This window comes from Pseudophryne corroboree, unplaced genomic scaffold (genome assembly GCF_028390025.1).
Source record: "Pseudophryne corroboree isolate aPseCor3 unplaced genomic scaffold, aPseCor3.hap2 scaffold_925, whole genome shotgun sequence".
Lineage (NCBI taxonomy): Eukaryota > Metazoa > Chordata > Amphibia > Anura > Myobatrachidae > Pseudophryne > Pseudophryne corroboree.
This window is the reverse complement of record NW_026970505.1, coordinates 165,340-174,830: the sequence shown is the minus strand read 5'-3', so window position 1 is coordinate 174,830 and position 9,491 is coordinate 165,340. Positions and strand designations below refer to the sequence as shown.

Sequence of the window (9,491 nt, the reverse complement as noted above, 5' to 3'; positions counted from 1 at the left end):
TATTCATTTATGAACCAGTAGTTAGAAGTAGAAAAGTTCTAACAGAAACCACAAAGCTCATCTACAGCCACACCACACTGGATAAGCCCAATCTCATCTGATCTAGGAAGCTAAGCAGTGTTGGGCCTGGTTAGTACTTGGATGGGAGACCACCTGGGAATACAAGGTGCTGTAGATATTTTTATACTGCCAACACCGTTCTGTTGATGCATTCAATTTTCAAATGTATTCATTTATGAACCAGTAGTTAGAAGTAGAAAAGTTCCAACAGAAACCACAAAGCTCATCTACAGCCACACCACACTGGATACGCCCAATCTCATCTGATCTTGGAAGCAAAGCAGTATTGGGCCTGGTTAGTACTTGGATGGGAGACCACCTGGGAATACAAGGTGCTGTAGATATTTTTATACTGCCAACACCGTTCTGTTGATGCATTCCATTTTCAAATGTATTCATTTATGAACCAGTAGTTAGAAGTAGAAAAGTTCTAACAGAAACCACAAAGCTCATCTACAGCCACACCGCACTGGATACACCCAATCTCATCTGATCTAGGAAGCTAAGCAGTGTTGGGCCTGGTTAGTACTTGGATGGGAGACCACCTGGGAATACAAGGTGCTGTCGATATTTTTATACTGCCAACACCGTTCTGTTGATGCATTCAATTTTCAAATGTATTCATTTATGAACCAGTAGTTAGAAGTAGAAAAGTTCAAACAGAAACCACAAAGCTCATCTACAGCCACACCACAGTGGATACGCCCAATCTCATCTGATCTTGGAAGCAAAGCAGTATTGGGCCTGGTTAGTACTTGGATGGGAGACCACCTGGGAATACAATGTGCTGTAGATATTTTTATACTGCCAACACCGTTCTGTTGATGCATTCCATTTTCAAACGTATTTATTTATGAACCAGTAGTTAGAAGTAGAAAAGTTCTAACAGAAGCCATAAAGCTCATCTACAGCCACACCACACTGGATACGCCCAATCTCATCTGATCTTGGAAGCTAAGCAGTGTTGGGCCTGGTTAGTACTTGGATGGGAGACCACCTGGGAATACAAGGTGCTGTAGATAATTTTATACTACCAACACCGTTCTGTTGATGCATTCCATTTTCAAACGTATTCATTTATGAACCAGTAGTTAGAAGTAGAAAAGTACTAACAGAAACCATAAAGCTCTTCTACAGCCACACCACACTGGTTATGCCCAATCTCATCTGATTTTGGAAGCTAAGCAGTGTTGGGCCTGGTTAGTACTTGGATGGGAGACCACCTGGGAATACAAGGTGATGTAGATATTTTTATACAACCAACACCATTCTGTTGATGCATTCCATTTTCAAACGTATTCATTTATGAACCAGTAGTTAGAAGTAGAAAAGTTCTAACAGAAACCATAAAGCTCATCTACAGCCACACCAAACTGGATACGCCCAATCTCATCTGATCTTGGAAGCTAAGCAGTGTTGGGCCTGGTTAGTACTTGGATGGGAGACCACCTGGGAATACAAGGTGCTGTAGATAATTTTATACTGCCAACACCGTTCTGTTGATGCATTCTATTTTAAAACGTATTCATTTATGAACCAGTAGTTAGAAGTAGAAAAGTTCTAACAGAAACCAGAAAGTTCATCTACAGCAACACCACACTGGATACGCCCAATCTCATCTGATCTTGGAAGCTAAGCAGTGTTGGGCCTGGTTAGTGCTTGGATGGGAGACCACCTGGGAATACAAGGTGCTGTAGATATTTTTATACTACCAACACCGTTCTGTTGATGCATTCCATTTTCAAACGTATTCATTTATGAACCAGTAGTTAGAAGTAGAAAAGTACTAACAGAAACCATAAAGCTCTTCTACAGCCACACCACACTGGATATGCCCAATCTCATCTGATCTTGGAAGCTAAGCAGTGTTGGGCCTGGTTAGTACTTGGATGGGAGACCACCTGGGAATACATAGGTGGTGTAGATATTTTTATACTGCCAACACCGTTCTGTTGATGCATTCCATTTTCAAACGTATTCATTTATGAACCAGTAGTTAGAAGTAGAAAAGTTCTAACAGAAACCACAAAGCTCATCTACAGCCACACCGCACTGGATACGCCCAATCTCATCTGATCTAGGAAGCTAAGCAGTGTTGGGCCTGGTTAGTACTTGGATGGGAGACCACCTGGGAATACAAGGTGCTGTAGATATTTTTATACTGCCAACACCGTTCTGTTGATGCATTCAATTTTCAAATGTATTCATTTATGAACCAGTAGTTAGAAGTAGAAAAGTTCAAACAGAAACCACAAAGCTCATCTACAGCCACACCACAGTGGATACGCCCAATCTCATCTGATCTTGAAAGCAAAGCAGTATTGGGCCTGGTTAGTACTTGGATGGGAGACCACCTGGGAATACAATGTGCTGTAGATATTTTTATACTGCCAACACCGTTCTGTTGATGCATTCCATTTTCAAACGTATTCATTTATGAACAAGTAGTTAGAAGTAGAAAAGTTCTAACAGAAGCCATAAAGCTCATCTACAGCCACACCACACTGGATACGCCCAATCTCATCTGATCTTGGAAGCTAAGCAGTGTTGGGCCTGGTTAGTACTTGGATGGGAGACCACCTGGGAATACAAGGTGCTGTAGATAATTTTATACTACCAACACCGTTCTGTTGATGCATTCCATTTTCAAACGTATTCATTTATGAACCAGTAGTTAGAAGTAGAAAAGTACTAACAGAAACCATAAAGCTCTTCTACAGCCACACCACACTAGTTATGCCCAATCTCATCTGATTTTGGAAGCTAAGCAGTGTTGGGCCTGGTTAGTACTTGGATGGGAGACCACCTGGGAATACAAAGTGCTGTAGATATTTTTATACTGCCAACACCGTTCTGTTGATGCATTCCATTTTCAAACGTATTCATTTATGAACCAGTAGTTAGAAGTAGAAAAGTTCTAACAGAAACAACAAAGCTCATCTACAGCCACACCACACTGGATACGCCCAATCTCATCTGATCTTGGAAGCTAAGCAGTGTTGGGCCTGGTTAGTACTTGGATGGGAGACCACCTGGGAATACAAGGTGATGTAGATATTTTTATACAACCAACACCGTTCTGTGATGCATTCCATTTTCAAACGTATTCATTTATGAACCAGTAGTTAGAAGTAGAAAAGTTCTAACAGAAATAACAAAGCTCATCTACAGCCACACCACACTGGATACGCCCAATCTCATCTGATCTTGGAAGCTGAGCAGTGTTGGGCCTGGTTAGTACTTGGATGGGAGACCACCTGGGAATACAAGGTGATGTAGATATTTTTATACAACCAACACCGTTCTGTTGATGCATTCCATTTTCAAACGTATTCATTTATGAACCAGTAGTTAGAAGAAGAAAAGTTCTAACAGAAACCATAAAGCTTATCTACAGCCACACCAAACTGGATACGCCCAATCTCATCTGATCTTGGAAGCTAAGCAGTGTTGGGCATGGTTAGTACTTGGATGGGAGACCACCTGGGAATACAAGGTGCTGTAGATAATTTTATACTGCCAACACCGTTCTGTTGATGCATTCTATTTTAAAACGTATTCATTTATGAACCAGTAGTTAGAAGTAGAAAAGTTCTAACAGAAACCAGAAAGTTCATCTACAGCAACACCACACTGGATACGCCCAATCTCATCTGATCTTGGAAGCTAAGCAGTGTTGGGCCTGGTTAGTACTTGGATGGGAGACCACCTGGGAATACAAGGTGCTGTAGATATTTTTATACTACCAACACCGTTCTGTTGATGCATTCCATTTTCAAACGTATTCATTTATGAACCAGTAGTTAGAAGTAGAAAAGTACTAACAGAAACCATAAAGCTCTTCTACAGCCACACCACACTGGATATGCCCAATCTCATCTGATCTTGGAAGCTAAGCAGTGTTGGGCCTGGTTAGTACTTGGATGGGAGACCACCTGGGAATACATAGGTGGTGTAGATATTTTTATACTGCCAACACCGTTCTGTTGATGCATTCCATTTTCAAACGTATTCATTTATGAACCAGTAGTTAGAAGTAGAAAAGTTCTAACAGAAACCACAAAGCTCATCTACAGCCACACCACACTGGATACGCCCAATCTCATCTGATCTAGGAAGCTAAGCAGTGTTGGGCCTGGTTAGTACTTGGATGGGAGACCACCTGGGAATACAAGGTGCTGTAGATATTTTTATACTGCCAACACCGTTCTGTTGATGCATTCAATTTTCAAATGTTTTCATTTATGAACCAGTAGTTAGAAGTAGAAAAGTTCCAACAGAAACCACAAAGCTCATCTACAGCCACACCACACTGGATACGCCCAATCTCATCTGATCTTGGAAGCAAAGCAGTATTGGGCCTGGTTAGTACTTGGATGGGAGACCACCTGGGAATACAAGGTGCTGTAGATATTTTTATACTGCCAACACCGTTCTGTTGATGCATTCCATTTTCAAACGTATTCATTTATGAACCAGTAGTTAGAAGTAGAAAAGTTCTAACAGAAACCACAAAGCTCATCTACAGCCACACCGCACTGGATACGCCCAATCTCATCTGATCTAGGAAGCTAAGCAGTGTTGGTCCTGGTTAGTACTTGGATGGGAGACCACCTGGGAATACAAGGTGCTGTCGATATTTTTATACTGCCAAAACCGTTCTGTTGATGCATTCAATTTTCAAATGTATTCATTTATGAACCAGTAGTTAGAAGTAGAAAAGTTCCAACAGAAACCACAAAGCTCATCTACAGCCACACCACACTGGATACGCCCAATCTCATCTGATCTTGGAAGCAAAGCAGTATTGGGCCTGGTTAGTACTTGGATGGGAGACCACCTGGGAATACAATGTGCTGTAGATATTTTTATACTGCCAACACCGTTCTGTTGATGCATTCCATTTTCAAACGTATTTATTTATGAACCAGTAGTTAGAAGTAGAAAAGTTCTAACTGAAGCCATAAAGCTCATCTACAGCCACACCACACTGGATACGCCCAATCTCATCTGATCTTGGAAGCTAAGCAGTGTTGGGCCTGGTTAGTACTTGGATGGGAGACCACCTGGGAATACAAGGTGCTGTAGATAATTTTATACTACCAACACCGTTCTGTTGATGCATTCCATTTTCAAACGTATTCATTTATGAACCAGTAGTTAGAAGTAGAAAAGTACTAACAGAAACCATAAAGCTCTTCTACAGCTACACCACACTGGTTATGCCCAATCTCATCTGATTTTGGAAGCTAAGCAGTGTTGGGCCTGGTTAGTACTTGGATGGGAGACCACCTGGGAATACAAGGTGATGTAGATATTTTTATACAACCAACACCATTCTGTTGATGCATTCCATTTTCAAACGTATTCATTTATGAACCAGTAGTTAGAAGTAGAAAAGTTCTAACAGAAACCATAAAGTTCATCTACAGCCACACCAAACTGGATACGCCCAATCTCATCTGATCTTGGAAGCTAAGCAGTGTTGGGCCTGGTTAGTACTTGGATGGGAGACCACCTGGGAATACAAGATGCTGTAGATAATTTTATACTGCCAACACCGTTCTGTTGATGCATTCTATTTTAAAACGTATTCATTTATGAACCAGTAGTTAGAAGTAGAAAAGTTCTAACAGAAACCAGAAAGTTCATCTACAGCAACACCACACTGGATACGCCCAATCTCATCTGATCTTGGAAGCTAAGCAGTGTTGGGCCTGGTTAGTACTTGGATGGGAGACCACCTGGGAATACAAGGTGCTGTAGATATTTTTATACTACCAACACCGTTCTGTTGATGCATTCCATTTTCAAACGTATTCATTTATGAACCAGTAGTTAGAAGTAGAAAAGTACTAACAGAAACCATAAAGCTCTTCTACAGCCACACCACACTGGATATGCCCAATCTCATCTGATCTGGGAAACTAAGCAGTGTTGGGCCTGGTTAGTACTTGGATGGGAGACCACCTGGGAATACATAGGTGGTGTAGATATTTTTATACTGCCAACACCGTTCTGTTGATGCATTCCATTTTCAAACGTATTCATTTATGAACCAGTAGTTAGAAGTAGAAAAGTTCTAACAGAAACCACAAAGCTCATCTACAGCCACACCGCACTGGATACGCCCAATCTCATCTGATCTAGGAAGCTAAGCAGTGTTGGGCCTGGTTAGTACTTGGATGGGAGACCACCTGGGAATACAAGGTGCTGTAGATAATTTTATACTACCAACACCGTTCTGTTGATGCATTCCATTTTCAAACGTATTCATTTATGAACCAGTAGTTAGAAGTAGAAAAGTACTAACAGAAACCATAAAGCTCTTCTACAGCCACACCACACTGGTTATGCCCAATCTCATCTGATTTTGGAAGCTAAGCAGTGTTGGGCCTGGTTAGTACTTGGATGGGAGACCACTTGGGAATACAAAGTGCTGTAGATATTTTTATACTGCCAACACCGTTCTGTTGATGCATTCCATTTTCAAACGTATTCATTTATGAACCAGTAGTTAGAAGTAGAAAAGTTCTAACAGAAACAACAAAGCTCATCTACAGCCACACCACACTGGATACGCCCAATCTCATCTGATCTTGGAAGCTAAGCAGTGTTGGGCCTGGTTAGTACTTGGATGGGAGACCACCTGGGAATACAAGGTGATGTAGATATTTTTATACAACCAACACCGTTCTGTTGATGCATTCCATTTTCAAACGTATTCATTTATGAACCAGTAGTTAGAAGTAGAAAAGTTCTAACAGAAACCATAAAGCTCATCTACAGCCACACCAAACTGGATACGCCCAATCTCATCTGATCTTGGAAGCTAAGCAGTGTTGGGCCTGGTTAGTACTTGGATGGGAGACCACCTGGGAATACAAGGTGCTGTAGATAATTTTATACTGCCAACACCGTTCTGTTGATGCATTCTATTTTAAAACGTATTCATTTATGAACCAGTAGTTAGAAGTAGAAAAGTTCTAACAGAAACCAGAAAGTTCATCTACAGCAACACCACACTGGATACGCCCAATCTCATCTGATCTTGGAAGCTAAGCAGTGTTGGGCCTGGTTAGTACTTGGATGGGAGACCACCTGGGAATACAAGGTGCTGTAGATATTTTTATACTACCAACACCGTTCTGTTGATGCATTCCATTTTCAAACGTATTCATTTATGAACCAGTAGTTAGAAGTAGAAAAGTACTAACAGAAACCATAACACTCTTCTACAGCCACACCAAACTGGATATGCCCAATCTCATCTGATCTTGGAAGCTAAGCAGTGTTGGGCCTGGTTAGTACTTGGATGGGAGACCACCTGGGAATACATAGGTGGTGTAGATATTTTTATACTGCCAACACCGTTCTGTTGATGCATTCCATTTTCAAACGTATTCATTTATGAACCAGTAGTTAGAAGTAGAAAAGTTCTAACAGAAACAACAAAGCTCATCTACAGCCACACCACACTGGATACGCCCAATCTCATCTGATCTAGGAAGCTAAGCAGTGTTGGGCCTGGTTAGTACTTGGATGGGAGACCACCTGGGAATACAAGGTGCTGTAGATATTTTTATACTGCCAACACCGTTCTGTTGATGCATTCAATTTTCAAATGTATTCATTTATGAACCAGTAGTTAGAAGTAGAAAAGTTCCAACAGAAACCACAAAGCACATCTACAGCCACACCACACTGGATACGCCCAATCTCATCTGATCTTGGAAGCAAAGCAGTATTGGGCCTGGTTAGTACTTGGATGGGAGACCACCTGGGAATACAAGGTGCTGTAGATATTTTTATACTGCCAACACCGTTCTGTTGATGCATTCCATTTTCAAACGTATTCATTTATGAACCAGTAGTTAGAAGTAGAAAAGTTCTAACAGAAACCACAAAGCTCATCTACAGCCACACCGCACTGGATACGCCCAATCTCATCTGATCTAGGAAGCTAAGCAGTGTTGGGCTTGGTTAGTACTTGGATGGGAGACCACCTGGGAATACAAGGTGCTGTAGATATTTTTATACTGCCAACACCGTTCTGTTGATGCATTCAATTTTCAAATGTATTCATTTATAAACCAGTAGTTAGAAGTAGAAAAGTTCAAACAGAAACCACAAAGCTCATCTACAGCCACACCACAGTGGATACGCCCAATCTCATCTGATCTTGGAAGCAAAGCAGTATTGGCCTGGTTAGTACTTGGATGGGAGACCACCTGGGAATACAATGTGCTGTAGATATTTTTATACTGCCAACACCGTTCTGTTGATGCATTCCATTTTCAAACGTATTCATTTATGAACCAGTAGTTAGAAGTAGAAAAGTTCTAACAGAAGCCATAAAGCTCATCTACAGCCACACCACACTGGATACGCCCAATCTCATCTGATCTTGGAAGCTAAGCAGTGTTGGGCCTGGTTAGTACTTGGATGGGAGACCACCTGGGAATACAAGGTGCTGTAGATAATTTTATACTACCAAACACCGTTCTGTTGATGCATTCCATTTTCAAACGTATTCATTTATGAACCAGTAGTTAGAAGTAGAAAAGTACTAACAGAAACCATAAAGCTCTTCTACAGCCACACCACACTGGTTATGCCCAATCTCATCTGATTTTGGAAGCTAAGCAGTGTTGGGCCTGGTTAGTACTTGGATGGGAGACCACCTGGGAATACGAGGTGCTGTAGATATTTTTATACTGCCAACACCGTTCTGTTGATGCATTCCATTTTCAAACGTATTCATTTATGAACCAGTAGTTAGAAGTAGAAAAGTTCTAACAGAAACAACAAAGCTCATCTACAGCCACACCACACTGGATACGCCCAATCTCATCTGATCTTGGAAGCTAAGCAGTGTTGGGCCTGGTTAGTACTTGGATGGGAGACCACCTGGGAATACAAGGTGATGTAGATATTTTTATACAACCAACACCGTTCTGTTGATGCATTCCATTTTCAAACGTATTCATTTATGAACCAGTAGTTAGAAGTAGAAAAGTTCTAACAGAAACCATAAAGCTCATCTACAGCCACACCAAACTGGATACGCCCAATCTCATCTGATCTTGGAAGCTAAGCAGTGTTGGGCCTGGTTAGTACTTGGATGGGAGACCACCTGGGAATACAAGGTGCTGTAGATAATTTTATACTGCCAACACCGTTCTGTTGATGCATTCTATTTTAAAACGTATTCATTTATGAACCAGTAGTTAGAAGTAGAAAAGTTCTAACAGAAACCAGAAAGTTCATCTACAGCAACACTACACTGGATACGCCCAATCTCATCTGATCTTGGAAGCTAAGCAGTGTTGGGCCTGGTTAGTACTTGGATGGGAGACCACCTGGGAATACAAGGTGCTGTAGATCTTTTTATACTACCAACACCGTTCTGTTGATGCATTCCATTTTCA

At 41.2% G+C, this 9,491-nt stretch overlaps 28 non-coding genes and 14 pseudogenes across 28 annotated transcripts; all 42 read left to right on the top strand.

Annotated features, from left to right (window-relative positions):
* The first annotated feature begins 59 nt into the window (after positions 1-59).
* Positions 60-178, top strand: LOC135046572 (5S ribosomal RNA). Its single transcript, XR_010238884.1, has one exon. It is a non-coding gene; the product is annotated as a 5S ribosomal RNA (ribosomal RNA).
* Positions 179-285: 107 nt separating this feature from the next.
* LOC135046424 (5S ribosomal RNA) lies at positions 286-404 on the top strand. The gene has a single exon (XR_010238739.1). It is a non-coding gene; the product is annotated as a 5S ribosomal RNA (ribosomal RNA).
* A 107-nt stretch (positions 405-511) lies between these two features.
* On the top strand, positions 512-630 carry LOC135046412 (5S ribosomal RNA). Its single transcript, XR_010238727.1, has one exon. It is a non-coding gene; the product is annotated as a 5S ribosomal RNA (ribosomal RNA).
* A 107-nt stretch (positions 631-737) lies between these two features.
* On the top strand, positions 738-856 carry LOC135046770 (5S ribosomal RNA; annotated as a pseudogene).
* Positions 857-963: 107 nt separating this feature from the next.
* Positions 964-1,082, top strand: LOC135046870 (5S ribosomal RNA). The gene has a single exon (XR_010238943.1). It is a non-coding gene; the product is annotated as a 5S ribosomal RNA (ribosomal RNA).
* Positions 1,083-1,189: 107 nt separating this feature from the next.
* LOC135046742 (5S ribosomal RNA) lies at positions 1,190-1,308 on the top strand (annotated as a pseudogene).
* A 107-nt stretch (positions 1,309-1,415) lies between these two features.
* On the top strand, positions 1,416-1,534 carry LOC135047179 (5S ribosomal RNA). Its single transcript, XR_010239247.1, has one exon. It is a non-coding gene; the product is annotated as a 5S ribosomal RNA (ribosomal RNA).
* Positions 1,535-1,641: 107 nt separating this feature from the next.
* Positions 1,642-1,760, top strand: LOC135046471 (5S ribosomal RNA). The gene has a single exon (XR_010238785.1). It is a non-coding gene; the product is annotated as a 5S ribosomal RNA (ribosomal RNA).
* A 107-nt stretch (positions 1,761-1,867) lies between these two features.
* Positions 1,868-1,987, top strand: LOC135046720 (5S ribosomal RNA; annotated as a pseudogene).
* Positions 1,988-2,094: 107 nt separating this feature from the next.
* Positions 2,095-2,213, top strand: LOC135047295 (5S ribosomal RNA). Its single transcript, XR_010239357.1, has one exon. It is a non-coding gene; the product is annotated as a 5S ribosomal RNA (ribosomal RNA).
* A 107-nt stretch (positions 2,214-2,320) lies between these two features.
* Positions 2,321-2,439, top strand: LOC135046811 (5S ribosomal RNA; annotated as a pseudogene).
* A 107-nt stretch (positions 2,440-2,546) lies between these two features.
* Positions 2,547-2,665, top strand: LOC135046869 (5S ribosomal RNA). The gene has a single exon (XR_010238942.1). It is a non-coding gene; the product is annotated as a 5S ribosomal RNA (ribosomal RNA).
* A 107-nt stretch (positions 2,666-2,772) lies between these two features.
* Positions 2,773-2,891, top strand: LOC135046800 (5S ribosomal RNA; annotated as a pseudogene).
* A 107-nt stretch (positions 2,892-2,998) lies between these two features.
* LOC135047217 (5S ribosomal RNA) lies at positions 2,999-3,117 on the top strand. The gene has a single exon (XR_010239283.1). It is a non-coding gene; the product is annotated as a 5S ribosomal RNA (ribosomal RNA).
* A 106-nt stretch (positions 3,118-3,223) lies between these two features.
* Positions 3,224-3,342, top strand: LOC135046613 (5S ribosomal RNA; annotated as a pseudogene).
* A 107-nt stretch (positions 3,343-3,449) lies between these two features.
* LOC135046567 (5S ribosomal RNA) lies at positions 3,450-3,568 on the top strand. The gene has a single exon (XR_010238879.1). It is a non-coding gene; the product is annotated as a 5S ribosomal RNA (ribosomal RNA).
* Positions 3,569-3,675: 107 nt separating this feature from the next.
* Positions 3,676-3,794, top strand: LOC135047033 (5S ribosomal RNA). The gene has a single exon (XR_010239106.1). It is a non-coding gene; the product is annotated as a 5S ribosomal RNA (ribosomal RNA).
* Positions 3,795-3,901: 107 nt separating this feature from the next.
* On the top strand, positions 3,902-4,021 carry LOC135046719 (5S ribosomal RNA; annotated as a pseudogene).
* A 107-nt stretch (positions 4,022-4,128) lies between these two features.
* On the top strand, positions 4,129-4,247 carry LOC135047271 (5S ribosomal RNA). Its single transcript, XR_010239333.1, has one exon. It is a non-coding gene; the product is annotated as a 5S ribosomal RNA (ribosomal RNA).
* Positions 4,248-4,354: 107 nt separating this feature from the next.
* Positions 4,355-4,473, top strand: LOC135046423 (5S ribosomal RNA). The gene has a single exon (XR_010238738.1). It is a non-coding gene; the product is annotated as a 5S ribosomal RNA (ribosomal RNA).
* Positions 4,474-4,580: 107 nt separating this feature from the next.
* On the top strand, positions 4,581-4,699 carry LOC135046688 (5S ribosomal RNA; annotated as a pseudogene).
* Positions 4,700-4,806: 107 nt separating this feature from the next.
* LOC135046671 (5S ribosomal RNA) lies at positions 4,807-4,925 on the top strand (annotated as a pseudogene).
* Positions 4,926-5,032: 107 nt separating this feature from the next.
* Positions 5,033-5,151, top strand: LOC135046868 (5S ribosomal RNA). Its single transcript, XR_010238941.1, has one exon. It is a non-coding gene; the product is annotated as a 5S ribosomal RNA (ribosomal RNA).
* A 107-nt stretch (positions 5,152-5,258) lies between these two features.
* On the top strand, positions 5,259-5,377 carry LOC135046769 (5S ribosomal RNA; annotated as a pseudogene).
* A 107-nt stretch (positions 5,378-5,484) lies between these two features.
* LOC135046574 (5S ribosomal RNA) lies at positions 5,485-5,603 on the top strand. The gene has a single exon (XR_010238886.1). It is a non-coding gene; the product is annotated as a 5S ribosomal RNA (ribosomal RNA).
* A 107-nt stretch (positions 5,604-5,710) lies between these two features.
* Positions 5,711-5,829, top strand: LOC135047032 (5S ribosomal RNA). The gene has a single exon (XR_010239105.1). It is a non-coding gene; the product is annotated as a 5S ribosomal RNA (ribosomal RNA).
* A 107-nt stretch (positions 5,830-5,936) lies between these two features.
* On the top strand, positions 5,937-6,056 carry LOC135046787 (5S ribosomal RNA; annotated as a pseudogene).
* Positions 6,057-6,163: 107 nt separating this feature from the next.
* On the top strand, positions 6,164-6,282 carry LOC135047294 (5S ribosomal RNA). Its single transcript, XR_010239356.1, has one exon. It is a non-coding gene; the product is annotated as a 5S ribosomal RNA (ribosomal RNA).
* A 107-nt stretch (positions 6,283-6,389) lies between these two features.
* On the top strand, positions 6,390-6,508 carry LOC135046757 (5S ribosomal RNA; annotated as a pseudogene).
* A 107-nt stretch (positions 6,509-6,615) lies between these two features.
* Positions 6,616-6,734, top strand: LOC135047216 (5S ribosomal RNA). Its single transcript, XR_010239282.1, has one exon. It is a non-coding gene; the product is annotated as a 5S ribosomal RNA (ribosomal RNA).
* A 107-nt stretch (positions 6,735-6,841) lies between these two features.
* On the top strand, positions 6,842-6,960 carry LOC135047178 (5S ribosomal RNA). Its single transcript, XR_010239246.1, has one exon. It is a non-coding gene; the product is annotated as a 5S ribosomal RNA (ribosomal RNA).
* A 107-nt stretch (positions 6,961-7,067) lies between these two features.
* Positions 7,068-7,186, top strand: LOC135047031 (5S ribosomal RNA). The gene has a single exon (XR_010239104.1). It is a non-coding gene; the product is annotated as a 5S ribosomal RNA (ribosomal RNA).
* Positions 7,187-7,293: 107 nt separating this feature from the next.
* LOC135046791 (5S ribosomal RNA) lies at positions 7,294-7,413 on the top strand (annotated as a pseudogene).
* A 107-nt stretch (positions 7,414-7,520) lies between these two features.
* On the top strand, positions 7,521-7,639 carry LOC135047270 (5S ribosomal RNA). The gene has a single exon (XR_010239332.1). It is a non-coding gene; the product is annotated as a 5S ribosomal RNA (ribosomal RNA).
* Positions 7,640-7,746: 107 nt separating this feature from the next.
* On the top strand, positions 7,747-7,865 carry LOC135046422 (5S ribosomal RNA). Its single transcript, XR_010238736.1, has one exon. It is a non-coding gene; the product is annotated as a 5S ribosomal RNA (ribosomal RNA).
* A 107-nt stretch (positions 7,866-7,972) lies between these two features.
* LOC135046434 (5S ribosomal RNA) lies at positions 7,973-8,091 on the top strand. The gene has a single exon (XR_010238749.1). It is a non-coding gene; the product is annotated as a 5S ribosomal RNA (ribosomal RNA).
* Positions 8,092-8,198: 107 nt separating this feature from the next.
* LOC135046836 (5S ribosomal RNA) lies at positions 8,199-8,316 on the top strand (annotated as a pseudogene).
* Positions 8,317-8,423: 107 nt separating this feature from the next.
* On the top strand, positions 8,424-8,542 carry LOC135046867 (5S ribosomal RNA). The gene has a single exon (XR_010238939.1). It is a non-coding gene; the product is annotated as a 5S ribosomal RNA (ribosomal RNA).
* A 108-nt stretch (positions 8,543-8,650) lies between these two features.
* On the top strand, positions 8,651-8,769 carry LOC135046552 (5S ribosomal RNA). The gene has a single exon (XR_010238864.1). It is a non-coding gene; the product is annotated as a 5S ribosomal RNA (ribosomal RNA).
* A 107-nt stretch (positions 8,770-8,876) lies between these two features.
* On the top strand, positions 8,877-8,995 carry LOC135047215 (5S ribosomal RNA). The gene has a single exon (XR_010239281.1). It is a non-coding gene; the product is annotated as a 5S ribosomal RNA (ribosomal RNA).
* Positions 8,996-9,102: 107 nt separating this feature from the next.
* LOC135047177 (5S ribosomal RNA) lies at positions 9,103-9,221 on the top strand. The gene has a single exon (XR_010239245.1). It is a non-coding gene; the product is annotated as a 5S ribosomal RNA (ribosomal RNA).
* Positions 9,222-9,328: 107 nt separating this feature from the next.
* LOC135047148 (5S ribosomal RNA) lies at positions 9,329-9,447 on the top strand. Its single transcript, XR_010239217.1, has one exon. It is a non-coding gene; the product is annotated as a 5S ribosomal RNA (ribosomal RNA).
* Positions 9,448-9,491: the final 44 nt, after the last annotated feature.